General features: G+C 35.3%; 1 protein-coding gene across 1 annotated transcript in view; it reads left to right on the top strand.

Moving 5' to 3' along the window:
• The first annotated feature begins 10,665 nt into the window (after positions 1–10,665).
• Positions 10,666–18,027, top strand: part of LOC113233855 (monocarboxylate transporter 14-like) — a 52,565-nt gene continuing 45,203 nt past the window's right edge. The window contains exon 1 of the mRNA XM_026469076.1: positions 10,666–11,394. The gene's annotated coding sequence lies outside the window, so the exon portion shown is untranslated. The remainder of the gene's footprint in view (positions 11,395–18,027) is intronic.

Genomic DNA, 18,027 nt, shown 5'->3' with positions numbered 1-18,027 from the left:
AACTTTGCAGCCTTGCATAACAAATAACTATTAACTAATTCTTGATGACGTTGATAAAATTATTAATGATTTAGAATTTAGGCATGCAAGCATGATTTATAACTCACTGCCGAGAACAGAACATAACTAACAGGTAAACAATAGCAACTAAAGATTTGAACGCCTTTCAGACTTTGAATTAGTCAAACAGAGAACTGTATATTTTTTTATTACAATCACAAGGTATTTACTGTAGAGCCCCTTAATTAGTTAAAGATATCTAACGTGGAATGGTACAAGGTGGAATGACAGGTACCTAAAGGATTACAAAGTTCTTTACACTATCGTTGATTGTGTCATAATTATACTAGTTGCCTGGCGTAACGCACGGTTCTTGGAAGTGTTTTAGTAACTTATTACTGGTTTTACGTGGTGGTTTTACCTGTACTAAGAAACTATGAAAGGAAAAGTGAAAGATTAAAATCGAGACGAAGTTATATTAGCACAAATGCACGTAATTTACAAATTTGAAGCAAAATAGTGTATTTTTTATAAAAACTGGAACTGGACTAAAACAAGTCAATATACACCCGAGCTTTAGAGAGGGGGTTTATTACTCCGAGGGTTTATATTGGCTTTTAGTCTCGAGGCCAAAACTTTACTTTTTACTTCGATTGCGAAAAAAAAACAGTTTCCGCTCTACAACAAAATTGCGAACCAAAATTCTAAAGTTTATATTGTTTATTAACAATATCATATTGCATATTGAGTTCTAAACAATAAGAGCTGCAGAGTGTATTGGTCCTCGCTGATATTCTGCCATAATGGATAACACATCAAAAGTTATAAACACATACACATTCCTGAGCAAATACAATTCATATTTTAAAATCGATACCTCCATTATACACTACAACTTAATTTTTGAACCTGTTGTCCGTACGACGTCCGTCCCAAACAATGACTGTCAAATAATTAATAGTCGACGAAATTAAAAGACAACGGAGAACGAGAATAGATTCCCAGTTCTGTTTTGGACCTGATATTTTGTTTTTTGGTTCTTTATTTTTGTTTCATAAAATTTGGGGAGCATGTATAATATTAGTAAATAAATATGGCTGTTTACAAAAATAACAGAAAATGACGCAGCTACCACAAACGAATTTCCGATCACTGGGGGAAATATAACTGCTAGTAATCCATAGCGCGTAATAATCTATAGCGCTAGGATATTTATTGCACCATACATGGACAACCGCGGGCGCTGTTTGGCCTCTTTTAAAGACATCTCCGTTAAGGTATATCACATTCGCCCTATAGATTTGTGCCGTCAATCTTACCATCACACTCACCCTTTCGATATGAATAAATCGTCGAAGCATCCTTTAACCGTCTTCAAAAAAACAGGAGGTTTTCAATTGGACTGTATTTTTTTCCTTTATTTTGTATGTATGTTACTCGATAACTCGGTAATTCGGTCGATTTTGATGACAATTTTTTTGTGGAACTGAGGGTACCTCAGTATAGTGGTCCTATTTAAATTTGAAGAAAACATTCCACCTGTAAGGGTGGCAAACTAGGCGATGAATCCGGTTACGCGCACTTTCCGGTAACCGATTTCAATAAAGCTTCGAAGGGCGCTTTCCGAGCTATACAAAACATTCGAGTCAAACGTTAAATTTGGATTCGGATACGATATCGTTATCCAACAGCTTTTAAGAAGTTAGTCTTTGAAATAGATTATAAAAAAAATGAAAATCCTTTCGTATACGTTTTTAAGACTTTAAAGGCCTAAAATATAGGAATGCATTAGTCTTGCATTAAAATAAATTAATATAATTGAATATAGTCCAGACTTTATTTAAAATAATAAGAGATTTCTATATTACATTCCTGCTTTGTGAACAATAGGACGTTCGGTAACTTTCATTCGATAACTGTGTTCTGGACAACGTTTGTAGCCTTTGCCGGTCGAGAAGTCCGAGTAATCGTACGGATGTGACGTCATTTCCGTTCGGTTTCGAATACGACAGTTTAACGTTCGATTCGGGTGTTGTGAACAAAAATGAAAAGAAATTGGTCGATATCGAGTATATATATTAAATATCTAATTTTGCAATTTTCGTCCATTTTAGCAATGCTCAAGCAATGGTCGATTTGAAGTGAAACAGTTGACGACACCCGTCAATTGTTTCGAATTCGGGCTGGCCAATCGGAGCGCAGTTGTCACGGTAATGATAGGGCAGAATAGTTTTCAAACAAATTATATGACATTTCGCTTTCGTCTCTATTTCTGGTTATATACTCGATGTTGGTCGACAACATAACTGAGTTATCGCAAGGTTCTGAGTCAACCCCCTGGTTACATATTACATCATCACTCAAATATTCAAGAACAATACACCACACAAGCCACGAGTTAATAGAAACCAGTATAGTATCATCAAAATTGAAAGTTATGTGCATTATTGTAATGAAAGATAATATATCGGCACGTCCATAGTGATATAATAGATGTGTATGCCAGGTTTCCACAACTCGAAGTTGTAGCGCCTATTTTGCATGAGTATGTCTTTCGAGGACAGTATTATAAGTACAACGATTTATTAAATATGTAGTGAATTTAATTCTTTATATTCCTTCTAGCGTTAGTAAAACCAGGTTTTTGAACAGTCTGAAACAAAAAAAGACCCCGACACATTGTGTAGTTGATTGCTACACTAACTTTGAAGACAGCTGCTGGTCTTTAAACAGTTTAGTATATGTTTTTCAAACATAGCTAAGAACCATCCCGATTAAAACAGCCTTATAAAAAAACAACTATATCGCACATGAAAACTAATATAGTTCTATCTCAAAATTGCTCTAAGTTATATTACTATTACCTATTTAATTTCAAAGCGACAGTGTTCTCCTGTCATTTTGAAAATAAATCGTATACGAATGACATACAAATATAGCGAAATTTTGGAGATCTTAAATAAGATTGGGGATAAATTATTAATATAACGCAATTTTGAGATAAAATATAATATAACACAATTTTTGAGATAATACTATGTTAGTTGTCAAGTGCGATATATCCAAGCGGGTGTTACGATGCCACCATACCGATACACAGATATTCAATCTTGTAAATCTCCTTTTTTACGTCGGAGTTTAAAAAATAGAACGTAGTAATTAGGGTGCCTTCAAATAAGACCGTTGTAAGCGCTACAGTGACGCGTCTGTGGAGCGGCAGCCGCACCACAGATACGCTATATATAAGCAAGTGTATATAAGCGCCTATTTGAAGACGCCTTTAAATCAACAGAAGTTGACACCCACATTTCAGCGTGAAACACACTGAAAGCGGATGTGAGTCGGGTGCGTGTCGGGTCGGGAGCTCGGCAGTTGTAATAAATATACGGAATTACACCCGCCGCGCTCACAACACAAACAAATACGTTTCACGCTTTAAACTGCCTCGGTGGCCGAACGGTTACCATGTTGGACTGCCACGCACAGGTCTCCGGGGTGGGAGAAATATTTGTATGGCCTACATCTATTTCTCTCGTGAGTTTGGGTGTAATTTATGGTTGTCTACGTGTGTGTCCATGACACCCGATACAGGGTTTCAAAGTGCGGGGCTATGTATGTGCGTTATTACATTCTGCCTTATTAAACTTTGTCGATGTTATTTCTAGTTTCAACGAGTGAAGTGACATCAATCGATTGAGATTTAGGCTTGTAACTATTATAATATTATGTACTAGTTTAGAAATATATATATTTGAATTCTCCCTATTGGGATAATACGACGTCTTATCAATAACAATCTTAATTTCAAGACAGTTTTAATAGTTAATTTGAACGCGTTGTCGTTGTATGTTACACCTATTGAATGTAGGGTTAATTGCTTCCAATTTGTTTAATTCGGGCAATAACCTGCCTTAGACTTTGTAATTGCCTTACTTAGAATATTATAATTAAGTAAGTTTGTTTTGAGTTCGCGGCGATTCCTCCGATGTCGGTCGTTCAAATGAATTGGACAAGTTCCGGAAAGACCGTGACACGAGGTGGGTGGAATCGTCACGGGTGGAAATGGCACAGTCCGAATCGCCTAACTTATAGTTAAGTATGGACGGAGTGGGAAGTTATATTTGAAAGTGATGTTATTAGTGAGATTTGTATTCGACGTTTAGAATTTTAAATTTGTTATGTAAGATTTTTTGTTAAAATTTGTGATATGAAGATTGTTTTGCTACGTTCGATTAATGACGATTATGTTTAAATAATAGTACTTGGTAATGTTCTATGTTAACGTGAGTATTGGAGTTATTCTGCGACATATGAGCCAAACTACCTTTATGATATTCAATAACCGTTTAGTCTCTATGAAGAGGTTTTAAACAAATTTATTTAAGAATAATTTATTTATTTTATTAAAGAGGTTTTAAAAGAGGTTTTTAAAAAAATGAAGATATAATTTTACTAAATATTCACAAATGTACGTAACTTAGAACGCAAAGGCATAGGGACATGCTACCACAGGAAATCTAAGGTCTTTTAATTGCTCTTTTTTGTGAGTAGTTGAAACTTGTATTTCAAGGTCAACCTTTTCCCACGTTCATGCAATAAAGTATCCTTTTAACTACTAATGAATGCTAGTAGACTTTTCCTAAGACTACAAACAGAAATCAGCAATTAACACAGCGCTAACTCGAATTTTGTTCATTTTACGATTTTTTAATGCCAAATTGTTCAGCTTAAGGGCGCCTTCAATTAGACGCTTATAGAAGCGCTACAGTAGTGGTGCGTCTGTAGCGCTGCAGCCGCGTCACTACTATATGTCATACAATAATTAGAAGCGCAGTCACAACGCCACTGTCGTGACTAGTCGTGACACGCGCGCGTCTTTTTGCCAGTCATGATTAGTGAACTAAAAATTGTTGAATTCACGCACAGTCACTGCAGCGCTTCTATAAGCGTCTAACTGAAAGCACCCTAAAAAAATAATAAATAAAAAAAATCCCTTTTTTTCAGATCAATAAATCCATAGGGTGTTAGTAAAAGAAACACTTAAAATTATGTTTGTAAAATAATTGAAAGTGTAGCAACTTATCCATTTTATTACATGTAAGACAGTAAACCGGCTGAGGATAGTCGAATCCATTCCATTTGCTATCATCATCGTCAGGACTCCATTGGCTTCCTTGCATGCGCCGCACAATATACGTGGTTTTCGCCCTTCTTTCATCCATTTGTGCAACGATAAACATGCCCGAAGCACTACAGAAGCGGGGTAGCCCCAACAGCACCCTGAAGGCATTGTAACATTGAACTCGCAAAGAATTATAGGCCTCTTTTTGAACCTGGCCCATAGACTACACGTGTAAAAATTCTGACAATATGTTTTGAATAGCGTTAGTTCAACATTGACAGTAGAACGAGTGGATCAATGTGCCAGCATGTTTCCATCATCCAACAATTTTTCAGTCCGAATGTTGCCAAGACAAAACACGTTTTATAGCAGTTTATATGTATCGTATAATTTATACCGTATGGTAGCTTGTAGACAAAAAATAATTAAATATTATGTTTGAAAATGAAAAAGTTGTCGCAAGTTTCTCGTTTAAGGCTCTGGTGAAAACTTGCAATTTTTAAGTTAGCGTAGTGTTAAATGTTAGTGTCAAAATTATAGTGACGTATAAAAATCCATGACAATGACAACTTCTGCCTTTTAGACCCTTGTAATTTTTAGAAGATTAATTAATATAAAAAATACTTTATTAAAAAAGCAGTAGCTCATGGATATTATAATAAATAACTAGTAAGGCATTTATTCGCCTTGTAGACGGTTATTACTGCACAATGTTAGAGTTATTGTAGTACTAGGTATTAAATTGATGAAACTATTTAGCACTGTTTACAATTTTACACTTTGAAATTACCTTTGAGACTTGTCTATGGTCGTCGCGGTTCTAGTTGACTGTTGCCTAGGTATGTAAGCACGTGTCAGTATTTTCCAACAATATTCATAAGGCGTATTTATTATCGCGCCAATAAATGTTAACCGATTGAAGTTAATAAGCAAGCGGAATTTACGCGATGTTACAAATAACGTGATGTTTAAAATTTTTTCAAAGCTATACGAATTTAATTCACTATAGTGTAACCAATGTATTCTAATATTATATTTAATGGATTTTAAGTAAAAAAAATGTTACTAAATAATAAATATATTGAACTTTAAAAATTTTGAACTGTTTTTGATTGCTAAACAATAATCATGTTTACCGTCCTATTATACCTACATGTGAAAGTGTTCGTCCAGGGAAGCTCTGCCACCTTACCTATTTCTGCCGTCAAACAGCGAGCCAGAAATGCTCACTGTTCACTGTTCTGGTAAGGGTACTGGTGAAATTACAAGCACGTGGAACTCGTCAACTTATGTCTTAGGGTGTCGGGCGCAGTGGCTGTTTTTAGTGACGGGACGAACAAGTCGTGCGCCTCGTGGTAAGCTACACGCCTGTTCACAACAGTTACGGTGCCACTCAGGGCTAGATCACTAGATCCGACTGAATCTCCTTTTATTGGATAGTTAATTCTAAAGTGAAGAGGAATTTCTTTCGAGGAAGTTGTAATTTTATTTCTATTTGACGTATTTAAAAAAAATTGTTTATTTATGCTTTTTAGTTATATTATTTTATTTTATATTAATTATTATTGTTAATATTAGTGGCGATCATATCGTACTGTTAATACAATAGTGTACTAACACAAAAAGTGTGTTTTTTCAGAAGCGATGAAAAACTAATTTTTCACTTCCCGTGAAAGATTATTGAAATTTATGTTTAGATTAAAGTTTATTATAGACATCTAATCAATTTCCTACTTGCCAAATAGGTGTACTCAAAAATGAGAGGGAAAAAAAAATATTTCATATTTTCGAGTAAGGACTGTCTTGTCGAGAAATGGCGCACATAAAGTTAGTCTCTGTAGATATCAATATACAATATTCTAACGACGGTTTTATTGAAGTGTATTGAATCAGATTTTATGGTGTAATCTTGAATTTCACGTATTTTGAGTTACATCACTATTGTCATAGCAGTGCAACATTATCTCTTGACATATTTAATAGCAGTAGAGCTCCTTACGTTTAGGTTACCTATTTCTGCCGTCAAGCGGTAATGCTTGAGCATTACTGCGTTCTGGTTTTGAAGGGTAAGGGTGCTGGTGAAATTGCAGGCACATGGGACAAATCAAGTTATGTCTCAGGGTGATGGGTGCGTTGGCTATGCTCCTCGCATCTCTGTGATTTAAAGCTCTGAGTGGACAGGCGTGTCGCTTGTCGCCAGGCGCACGGCTTGTTCGTCCCGTTACTTGGTATAAAAAAAAATGTTTTCACCTGTTTAGGCCTGGTGCAAAGATGGGGTCGAAGCAGTTTCACTCGCATCTGAAAGATATTAGGGTTGTCTGTGCTCGGAAACACATTCGTAAGCAGGGAATTTCATTTCAGGGCTGTGCGCTCATGATACTTACCCTGAGTCTGATTCAATGGGGATATTTGTAATTTTAAGGCTTCCAAATCTTCAATATACTTATTTGGCTTCATCCTTTTCAGTACTACAATTGAATGGAATTTTCCAGAAGCGCACTATATATACTTAACAGTAAGAAACAAATTCAGAGAACAAGTTTCGTCACCAAAATACAACGCTTGGAAGAGTGTCATGCAGTTGACAGTGTCAGGTTTCAAACCGAGCGATCGTTCCAAGAACGCAGACCTCACAGTATGATTCTTACAGTCATTTATATACATAATACGCAATTGTAATGATATGATATAAAATGATTTTGTTTGCATAAGGTTAAGTAAAATTTGAACAAATCCGTTTCAGATAATGCAGCATATCTTACCCCACTTTGTTATGGCAAAACTTTGATTTACATTTTAAAATTTCTAACAATTCTTTGATACTGTGGAAATATTCTCCACAAGACACTTTTTTTTAAAGATGTAGGGGAGCGTGGGGGAATGGGAGCCTACTAAGGAAAATTCACAATAAAAGTCATAATTTATGCAATTTAAATTTGTATTAGTTATGAACGTACCCTTCACATATCTGGGTACTAAATAATCACAGAAAAAATATGAAACTAAAATAAAAAATTTGGTTAAAACAGAAAAAAACTACAACATGTCATTCGCTCTCATTACCCCATAGTTCGGGAAATGGGAGCCGGTAAGAATCCCGTATGTCAAATGGGAGCCATCAGTCTGAACAAAAAAATTAAAGTAATAAAATATATAAGTTATAATGAAAATAAACAAGAAAGTATTAAAGGAATATCCAGTGAATATTGCAATGGGATAAGGTGAGTCAAATAGCTCTCATTACCCGCGTAACATCGAATTGCAAAAGGAATAAAACAGTAAAAACATTTCTATTTTTATTCTGATTTCAAGCATAACTTCTAAAATTTATAACAATGCAACTACATTTTTTAACCGACTTCACAGAAAGGAGGAGATTCGCAATTCGACAGTATGTATTTTGTTTTTTATTTTTTTGTACGTATGTTACGCGATAACTCAGGCATTTGCGAACCGATTTTGATGATTCTTTTTTCGTTGGAGTACCTCAGTATTGGTCTCATTTAAATTTGAAGAAAATATTCCACCTCTAAGGGTGGCAAACTAGGGGGTGAATGACTTTTAAGGTCAGTTTTTTTAGTACTCTGTACTGAACTTATGTAAGACACGTGAAATTGGAATTTCGGGAATGTCCACCTTATTCTATAGTTTACCTAATTTAACTCCCAAATGATTCATATTAAATTCTTATCGGCGCGAGCGACGCAATGAGTCAAAAACGCTCAAACTGTATATTGCCGGAAATTCTGCCCGCATGGTTACTTACTTGTTGCGAAACAAGCGCTCTCCCAACAAGGTCATTGAATCAATGAATGAATTAACAAGGTCAGCACAACCCTACACATTCATTTAGGTCGAGTAGGTATAAACATTAGGTACGTAACAGCAGATTCTTTAAGTTGCTATAAAAAAGTATTGTTGGAACAAAAATTATATTTATGTATATGAAATTGGTTGATACTCCACTGTTTGAGGTCACGCTTGTGTACTGCTCACTATGACTTATATGGTGGCATGACAAGGAGACTCACATAGAAGGATGTGTACAGAACACAGACATATGTATATCTAAAGTACAGAACGAAAGTTGCACAAAGACACAAGGACTCGCAACTTGTTTTAATTTTGTCACATTCTAAAAATATTACCTCTCGAATTTTGTTATTTTTATTACTGTGGGTGATCGTGTGCATCCAATAAATTGTTAGCGATTGACATCCGATATAATTTTATGAATTTTTTTACAATAACATTTCAAAAATCAACCGCGTCTGTGGTCGGATGGTTACAAAGCTGGTCTGCCACGCAGATGTCCCGGGTTCGATTCCCGGGCAGGGTATTTGTTTCTCTCGTGTATTTTTTTATAATACCAACTTACAGTGCGACTCAGAGCTGCCACTGCGCCCGTCATTCTGAGACATAAGTTGACCTGTAATTTCACCAGCACCCTACCCTTCTAAACCAAAACGCAGTAATGATTACATTACTTCTTGGTGGCAGAAATAGGTAAGGTGGCAGTACTTCCCTGGACGAACTCTATGGCTACAAGTTTGGATCTATTTGTGGATGTCTACGTGTGTCCATGCACCCGTAATATAGTTCAACCTAGTGCAGGGTTACAGTGTCTGCGTAAAAAAGAAAATCGGGTCCTGAGTAACCAACTCAGTGTTTGGCAAAGACCTCAAGACCGGTGTCCGAAGATCACGAAATATATTTGATGAATGTATTTACATTATACGCTAGTTCTGTAGTTAAGATGATAATCATTGTTGTGAATTGGACTAATTAGAAATGCTCGACACGCTCGATTGACTTTGTTATCAATTAAACAAGCAATCGAGTAGTGAGTTGATTCCTGACCTGATTGTAAATACATATATACAAGAACTGCAGTATGATGTGTGTAATATAATGACAAGTATTTACGTGGCATATTTAGTCAAAAAGAAGGAAACTGTATAAAATTACAGCGAGGACAACGCCCTGGGGTATTGTGTGCAGTAGGATGTCTACATTACTCCTTTGAATTATTACGGGTAATTTCAATGCAAGCACTACAAATTGTATTGACTTTCGTTCTTATAGATACAGGGTGCTACAACACTGCAAATCCTCGAAGAGGATATCGCACTGTTAATGCAATAGTGTATTAACTCAAAAAGTGTATTTTTTCGGAACCGATGAAAAACGAATTACTCACTTCCAGCGAAATATTATTAAAATTTTTGTATAGGTTAAAGTTTATTTATTACGGACATTCAACAATGGTATAATCTTGAATTCCACATATTTTGAGTTGCGACACTATTGTAATAGTAGTGCGATATATACAGATTAGATATGGGATCAAAAACATTCACTTTGTGCAATATAAAAGAAACTTAAATTAAAAAAAAACTTTGTCTCGTTGAAAATGGAATAGTTTATTTTTTCATATAAAATTTTCTACAGTTAATAATTTCTTTATAATATTTGCGGTCTTCTACCTTGCAACAAAGTATAGATAGATATAGTTTATTATGAGCTTTTAACAAAAAAATATCGAAGTCTGTTCACATGTGGTAATAACGTTCAGAAATGCAATAAATAATAAATATAAGATGGTCGGTAGTAGAAAAACCACAAGGCTTCGAAATATTGCAGAGCGGTTCATTAATATAGAAAATCTAGTTTCTGTGTTGACCGAGCCTGGAATCGAACACGGGACCTCCATGAAAGCCGGTGCGCAAGCCACTCTACCACGGAGTCGGTCGTCAAAATGAATTTCTGCTTGGGTAGATTGCATGTAAAACATACTATTTCGCGAAACAACAGTGTTCTAGATAATAAAACCTTGTCAGTTAAACTGTCAGGAGCTGTCAGTGTAAGTGACCCGCATATTTTAATCCACAGCAATATATAAAAAAAACACGAATAATAAAATTGTCGTAAAATTCCACGAGATATCGCGTCTGTTATATACTTTTTAAACACAAGTATCTCTTGTAAACATTATTATCATTGGATGATAGGAGCATTCTGTTGGAGCGTTCTTCTAGGTTCAGACGTGTTGGTGTTATTGTGAACTTGCTGTGGATTTGTTACAAAAATGCGGTTCCACGGCGCGAGGCGCGGCGGCCGCCGTCTCGCCTCTGTTTGTAACTGATTCCATCACAGATGTGCTTGGCTTGCGTACAGCAACGCACGCGTATCGCTAACAAACGTTTTTTTACAAGTGTTTTTACTAGTGCACAGCTGATCGGACAATAACACTGCCGTTTTTCTACGCCGAGGTATGTAAACTGACAGTATAATAAGTTCAAACACTCTAAGGGCACTAAACTTTTCAATTTTGTAGAATAACTGCCTAGTTATAAATAAATGTTGTACCTATACGTGTCACATAATTCATGAATGGAATTGATATTGGATGCAAGCGTTGTTGTGATTTGGTGCAAGCGATAAAAATTTTATATTTAGAGCAATTTTTGTTTACTCATATTTGTACTACTTTTTTTGTAGGAGTTTTATAAAATCGGGTCATCGCTAAGTAAGAGTAGTTTATCCTAGTATCTTGCAAATGTTTACTTGAAATAAACCCGGTTTACTTTCTAGGCGCTTATTTTAATCTCGGCTACAAAACTTGTTTTGAACTCAAGTTATAAGTGTCGTTTTTCCAGCAGCTTGCCTTGCATTGCAATTATGTTATCTCTACGTTATAAATTTGCACCAGGAAAATAACCAATAATAAACTGAGTTGTCGAAAATTCTTTTCAATTAAGGACTTTGCAATAATCACCGCATGTTTTAAAGTTTAGTGTTTCTTTCTTGCAATAGACCAGTATTGGCGAGTGGACTGTATAAATGTATGCACTATGATGGAAACACCCTACATGCAGATTAAAACACGTTTAATTTGAAAAATTGAATATGAAACCGAACAAGGCAGCGGAAGCAACTACCAAAATTTAGCTAAACAAAAACTCATTTCTCATTTATAGATTTCTCATAGATGGCGCTACGCCTAAAAAGTCGTTGAAAAAACCAAATACAGAGATACGACGCAAACACATAGAAAAATTCGTGAGGTCCGCTGGTCCGTTCCGTGGCTTAGTTGGTATAGCGTCTAGCACGGTAGGTAAGCTAGAAGACGTCGGTTCGAATCCGACCGGATCGAAGGAATTTTTTCTGAGTGTTCCATCTTTGTATTAATAATTATAACAAACTAGTGGAATAATTTCACAAAAAATAATTGAATATTCAATAAAAATTTAAAATAAACAAAAACAGTAAAAAGTATGTTATAAATCGAATGTAAGTTTAAAAAAAAGAAGTACAAAAACGAAGGAGGCTGCCTCACAGCTGGTCGCCAACAACCAGTGTTTCTAACTTTTTTAAGTTATCAGTTTATCTACTGTCAAATGTTATCTTATCTAATCTAGAACCCCCCTTTTTACTCACCGTGGGACTGTTATAACTAATACAAAATTAAGTTAGATTTGCTCAGACTACGAACATTTGCAATTTAAATAACTTAGGTTCCCAAAGAACATGTTTTTGTTGACCCACATTGAGTTGAAATATTAGTCTATGGCTTAAACGCACTATCTACTCGTATAGAGCTGCCCGTTTGCTCAGCAGTAAGCCTAATATGGATTGACACTGTAGCGCTAGTAAGAAATACGTCTATATATAAGATGTGTATCTTGTTTTAAAAGTATCTTGAAGAAGCTATTTATAAAAATTTATTGAATAGAATGTAATAAAATTTCTATATTTTAAATATCACAGATCCATCATAGAGCAGGTTAATTATTAGTAGAATATATAAAATTCTGAAATAAAACTAATAAAACTTAAATTTGAAATTGTGAGTATGATTTTTGAAATTAATTATTTATATTTCTTTAAATTTCAAGTTTTAGTTCTTGATTGAAATATTATTTTGAATTTAATTTTAATCGTGTTATATTCTTTGCTTTTACATTTTTTAAATTATTTTCTTGCAACTATGGGTACTTTTCTGGAATAAAATAATTATTATTAACAATAATAATGTACCATACCACCAATCCAATTGCCTGGTCTTAAATAATGGAATTTCTGGTACTATCAGTACCGTGGCAAATGAATTCACTTCGAATTTCTCAAATTTTTCCCAAAACAGACATGTTGACTAGACGGCCATAAGCGAAAATAACAATAACAATAATGCACACACTCATAGCCGCACTAGGGAAACCCTGAATCGCGGGTGCCATGGACACACGCATAGATAACGACAAATTACACCCACACTCAAGAGAGAGAGAACTATTTCTCCCGGCGCGGAAATCGAAACTGGGACCTCTGCGTGGCAGTCCAGCATGGTAACCTTTCGGCCATGGAGGCAGTTTAAAGCGTACACGAAATTACACCCGCCGCGCTCCCGATCCGACACGCGTCTGGGCCATACCCGTTTTCAGTATATTTCACGCTTACATTTGGAGTTTTATAAAAGAGTTATGTAATACGTGAACTTTAAGTACTATTACCGAAGGTTCAAGGTAAGCCGATTTAGACAGAAACACGAATAGGGTAAACTGAACGTTTAAATTCAACTCTAGTCAGTTTACAATAAGAACTGTCCAAAGTATCACGCTTGATTTGCTCTGGTACTATCAAGTAGGAGAATATATTTGTTTGGAAAGTCAATCGGGATTATATTATAAGGGCCTTTCGATACTGGTATTAATATTAAGTTTGTTATAAAATTATCATAATAGGTATTTATTTTCTTTGATAATTATACTATACCGATGAAGCCATGCCGAGTCATAATTTTCTCTTTATGAAGAAATATATTTGGGATAACTACGTGGTTTGGGATATGTTTTAGATTGACACTTTGACACGTTTGGATACGTTTCTGACACAAACACACGACTCTACTAGCGGTAGCATTTTGTAGTTCCAAACACAATCCATACACATTCCTTTGTATTTCTAAGGAAAGTTCGGCACAACGACTCGCCCAATCACTTCTCGTATTCAACGAATTCCCGCGACTTATTTAAGACATGTTTAATTAAGTTTAATATACGAGGTAATACAAATTCAAAAAAATCCTTCAGCAGAGTCCCTTCTAAGTTACCTAACGTACCTAAGGCACCTAAGAAAATGCGTTATTATTTAGCAATATGAATTACAATAAGGTTCTCGTCATGGATTCTCAGAAATTACGTAATTATTTTTCGATTTTGAGAAATTAATATAATAATAAGCATAAGCCTCCCCCTGAGCACGCCACTTTCTCGGTCGCTTATAGCTATACATATATACTCACAAATTAAACATATATAAAACGTTAGATGCATTGTTTACTCATAATAATATGTTATTGCAATAAATAAATAACCGATTTTTTTTGTATGTTACGTGTTTATTCCGTTCTTTTTTGTTGGAAAGAGAGTACTTTAATAATGGTCCTATTTAAAGTTGAAGAAAATACTCCACCTCTAAGAGTGGTGTTTTTTTTTAATAAAAAAGTTATAATTATTTTACTGAGAGTTGTATCACCACATTTGCTTATAAATAATTTCTATATTTTGTAATTTTATTGGTTCTGAGTGAGAATTACGATATTTGGCTCAATTTTAGGCGTCAAAAAACATTTTATAACGCACAACACAAAAACATTATATTAGCGAAGAAATCGTTAATTGCGTAATTTGACATATTAATAAAATCCTCTTTAACCTATCGGTCATAAGATCTAAAACCACTAAATCACTTTTTTATTAAAAAAACACACTAAAGATAGTTATCACTAGTATCAGGTTTCTTACCACGGTATGACTTCTTTTTATTTTCTCGATATTTCGGAACGGTTGACCCGTGGGTTGACCCGTGACCATGGAGCGTGCAACCGTTCCGAAATATCGGGAAAATACAAAGAAGTCATACCGTGGTAAGAAACCTGATACTAGTGATAATCATTTAGTGAATAACCACGAAAGTCTTAAAATCTATATACTAAAGATAGGTTTGTATTTACGAACTCGTAAACTTGATTTTACTTGAGGGTTTTCTGTTCGATTTTAGTTTCATCTTTAAAAAAATCGTGTTTACGTACGTTTATTTAAAATATGTTTACGTAATTTAATATGTGTACAATATTTTCTTAAAACATAATTCACAGTTATAGTCGTAAAACAATTAGAATCAGTGTTACAGATGAAATAATTAATAAAATCAACGGTAAAAAGAACACTTATTAATTCAATAAAATAAAAAAGAACATTCGTTTACTTAGTTTCAACTGAGTGAGTTTTTATGTGCCGTTTTTTTTTTTGCTTTTGGTGTGCTCAAATACGTACGTGATAAGTGTTTACCTAAACAATTCTACCAGAGAGATGTCAGAATAAATAAATCCTGTATAACATTATCTCCTATATTTGTCTACTTAGGAAGTTAATAATGATCGTTACATCGTCAATCTGACGTTACCATGTGGAGGCAGGTTCGATTCCCGGGAGAAATATTTGTATGGCCTACATTTATTTCTTTCGTGAGGTTGGGTATAATTAGTGGTTGTCTATGTGTGTGTCCATGGCATCCGCGACGCATGGTTTTCCTAGTGCAGGGCTATGTTGAGCGTGTGCGTTATTATTAGAAAAATAAAAATCTCAAACTCAAATAAGTAATCTTTAGTTATTAGGTACGCAAATTGTTCTTGGAATCGTCACATTCGCTGAGGCAGATTCTCCTATGAAGAATGAGCAGCGCCGGCGCCAGCCCATGTAGTGCCCAGTGCAATCAATACCAACTTTCAGTAGGCATGCGATCAAAATAGAATACTTACTGTTATATTTTCCCCAGTGATCGGAAATTCAGGTGCAAATGGTGCAATTATAAATGATGTTGAGAAGTAATAGCCCTCGTTTCCCTCGCGCCGCCAGCGGCGTTCGGCGCCCCCTATCACCCTACTCTCGTGTGCGCCACACATCGTGCACCATAGGTAAAGACGGCAATGAGAATGAGTTAGAGCCTCTAGAAGTGTCTCTTTATAAATAAACATTATTTAATACACTTTATCAATATTTATTTCAAATATCGATCGAGACAACGTCCAAGGGCAAGAGCAACGGATTTTTATCACTTAATAACGTAAAAGCTCTATAATAACTAGATATGTAATATGACTGTTTTTTTTAAATATAATATTAAGTCACGCGATTAACAAGTTGTGCGCCTGATGGTAAGCTACACCTACAAGTCTATCCACAATATTTGCAGTGCCACTCAGAGCTTTAAATCGCAAAGATCTGTGAGACACTGCCACTGCGCCCGTCACCCTGAGACATAAGTTGACAATTCCCATGTGCCTCTAATTTCACCAGCACCCTTCTTCTTCAGAACCGGAATACAGTAATGTTGATATTACTGCTTGGCGGCAGAAATAAGTAAGGTAGCAGTACTACCCTCAATGAAGCTCTACTGTTACTAAAAGTTATATGTGTCTGAGCAACCCGACCGTGCAAATTGGTTAATTGCTCAATGTGCTCTGTCAATTATTATTGATATATGACATTTCTAGTAAACCACACTCAGTTCATAAATTGTATACGTATATTTTAGGGCTAAGGAATAGAAAGTTAATAAAAGTAGATAGATAAAATGCAAGGTACAATAAACATACGTCATTTTCAATTTTTTTTTAAGTTTTATTTTTTTATTTGTGTACGCATAAGTTTTAAGTTTTAATAAGTATTTTGATAGGTATTTTGTATCGTTATGTAAATATGGTCTAGTAATAATAGTTATATAATGTGAAAATATTTTATATATTGACTAATGTGACAATAATTGACCATTGTGTCACTTAGAGCATTTGGCGGTCAATTTACATCTCTAATACCTTTAGTGTAAAGTTTTTGTTTCACTTGACATTTTCGATGTGAAAGGACGAATATTGAATCACATTGCTTTCCCTCAAACCACCGATCGTCATCGATAAAGGTGCTTTGACACATTACAGAACAGATCATTCCTTCTTTTTTGAACTCGGCAAACACAGACGAGGTTAAACAAATTCAACATATAGATTACAGAGATAAATTAATGCACAAAGAGAAATTGTACTTACAGCACTTAGATACTTATTTTCCCGATTAGATAGCGTAATCAGATGATACGTCTGTTAATACCTGAAGGAAATTGCATGTTATAGCTAATGGCAGGAAAATTTGTTTTTTTTTTCGCACACAGGTAGTCTACGCACGACGTACTTTACGCCGATTGGCAAATACCACTGTGGCAAGCATTGTAGTGTATGCCATCGACGTACTATATTACTGCGTTCCGCTTTTAATGAGTGCTGATAAAATTACACGCACGTGGGACTTGTCAACTTTGTTTCAACGTGACGGGCGCAATGGCAATGTGCCTCAGATCTTTGAGATAGAAAGCTATGTATGGCACTGTAAGTTTGTTATATGTTTGACGACCTTTATGGCTGACTGGCATGCGCACTTGTTGTCATGGTGTTGCCATATCTGAGAGTTATGTATCTGTTACATAGTAACTATTAAGTAATTTGTGGTGGAACGAACCTAGTAACATAATAGGCGGGATGATGATGAAGGTCGATCCTATCAAATTTTTCAATGTTGTCTCGGGTCCGGGTGTTTGTGGTACCGTCGTTGTTTCCGATTTCCATCACACAAGTGCTTTAGCTGCTTACTTTGGGATCAGAGCAACGTGTGTGTTGTTGTGTAATGTTTATGTTATTTGCGCAACAGTCTAATATTTCGTATGGGTACATGTCGCGTACCACCAGGTGCACAATTTTTTCGTCGCGTTTCTGTGATATCAATTATAAAACAAATTACAAACGTACATTGTTTTCCTTGACTAGGTCAAATTAAACTTTGAATTTACTTCGT

This window comes from Hyposmocoma kahamanoa, unplaced genomic scaffold, assembly GCF_003589595.1.
Source record: "Hyposmocoma kahamanoa isolate Upper Pololo Valley unplaced genomic scaffold, ASM358959v1 80, whole genome shotgun sequence".
NCBI lineage: Eukaryota > Metazoa > Arthropoda > Insecta > Lepidoptera > Cosmopterigidae > Hyposmocoma > Hyposmocoma kahamanoa.
The sequence above is the reverse complement of the archived record's forward strand: the minus strand, read 5'-3'. Positions and strand labels throughout refer to the sequence as shown.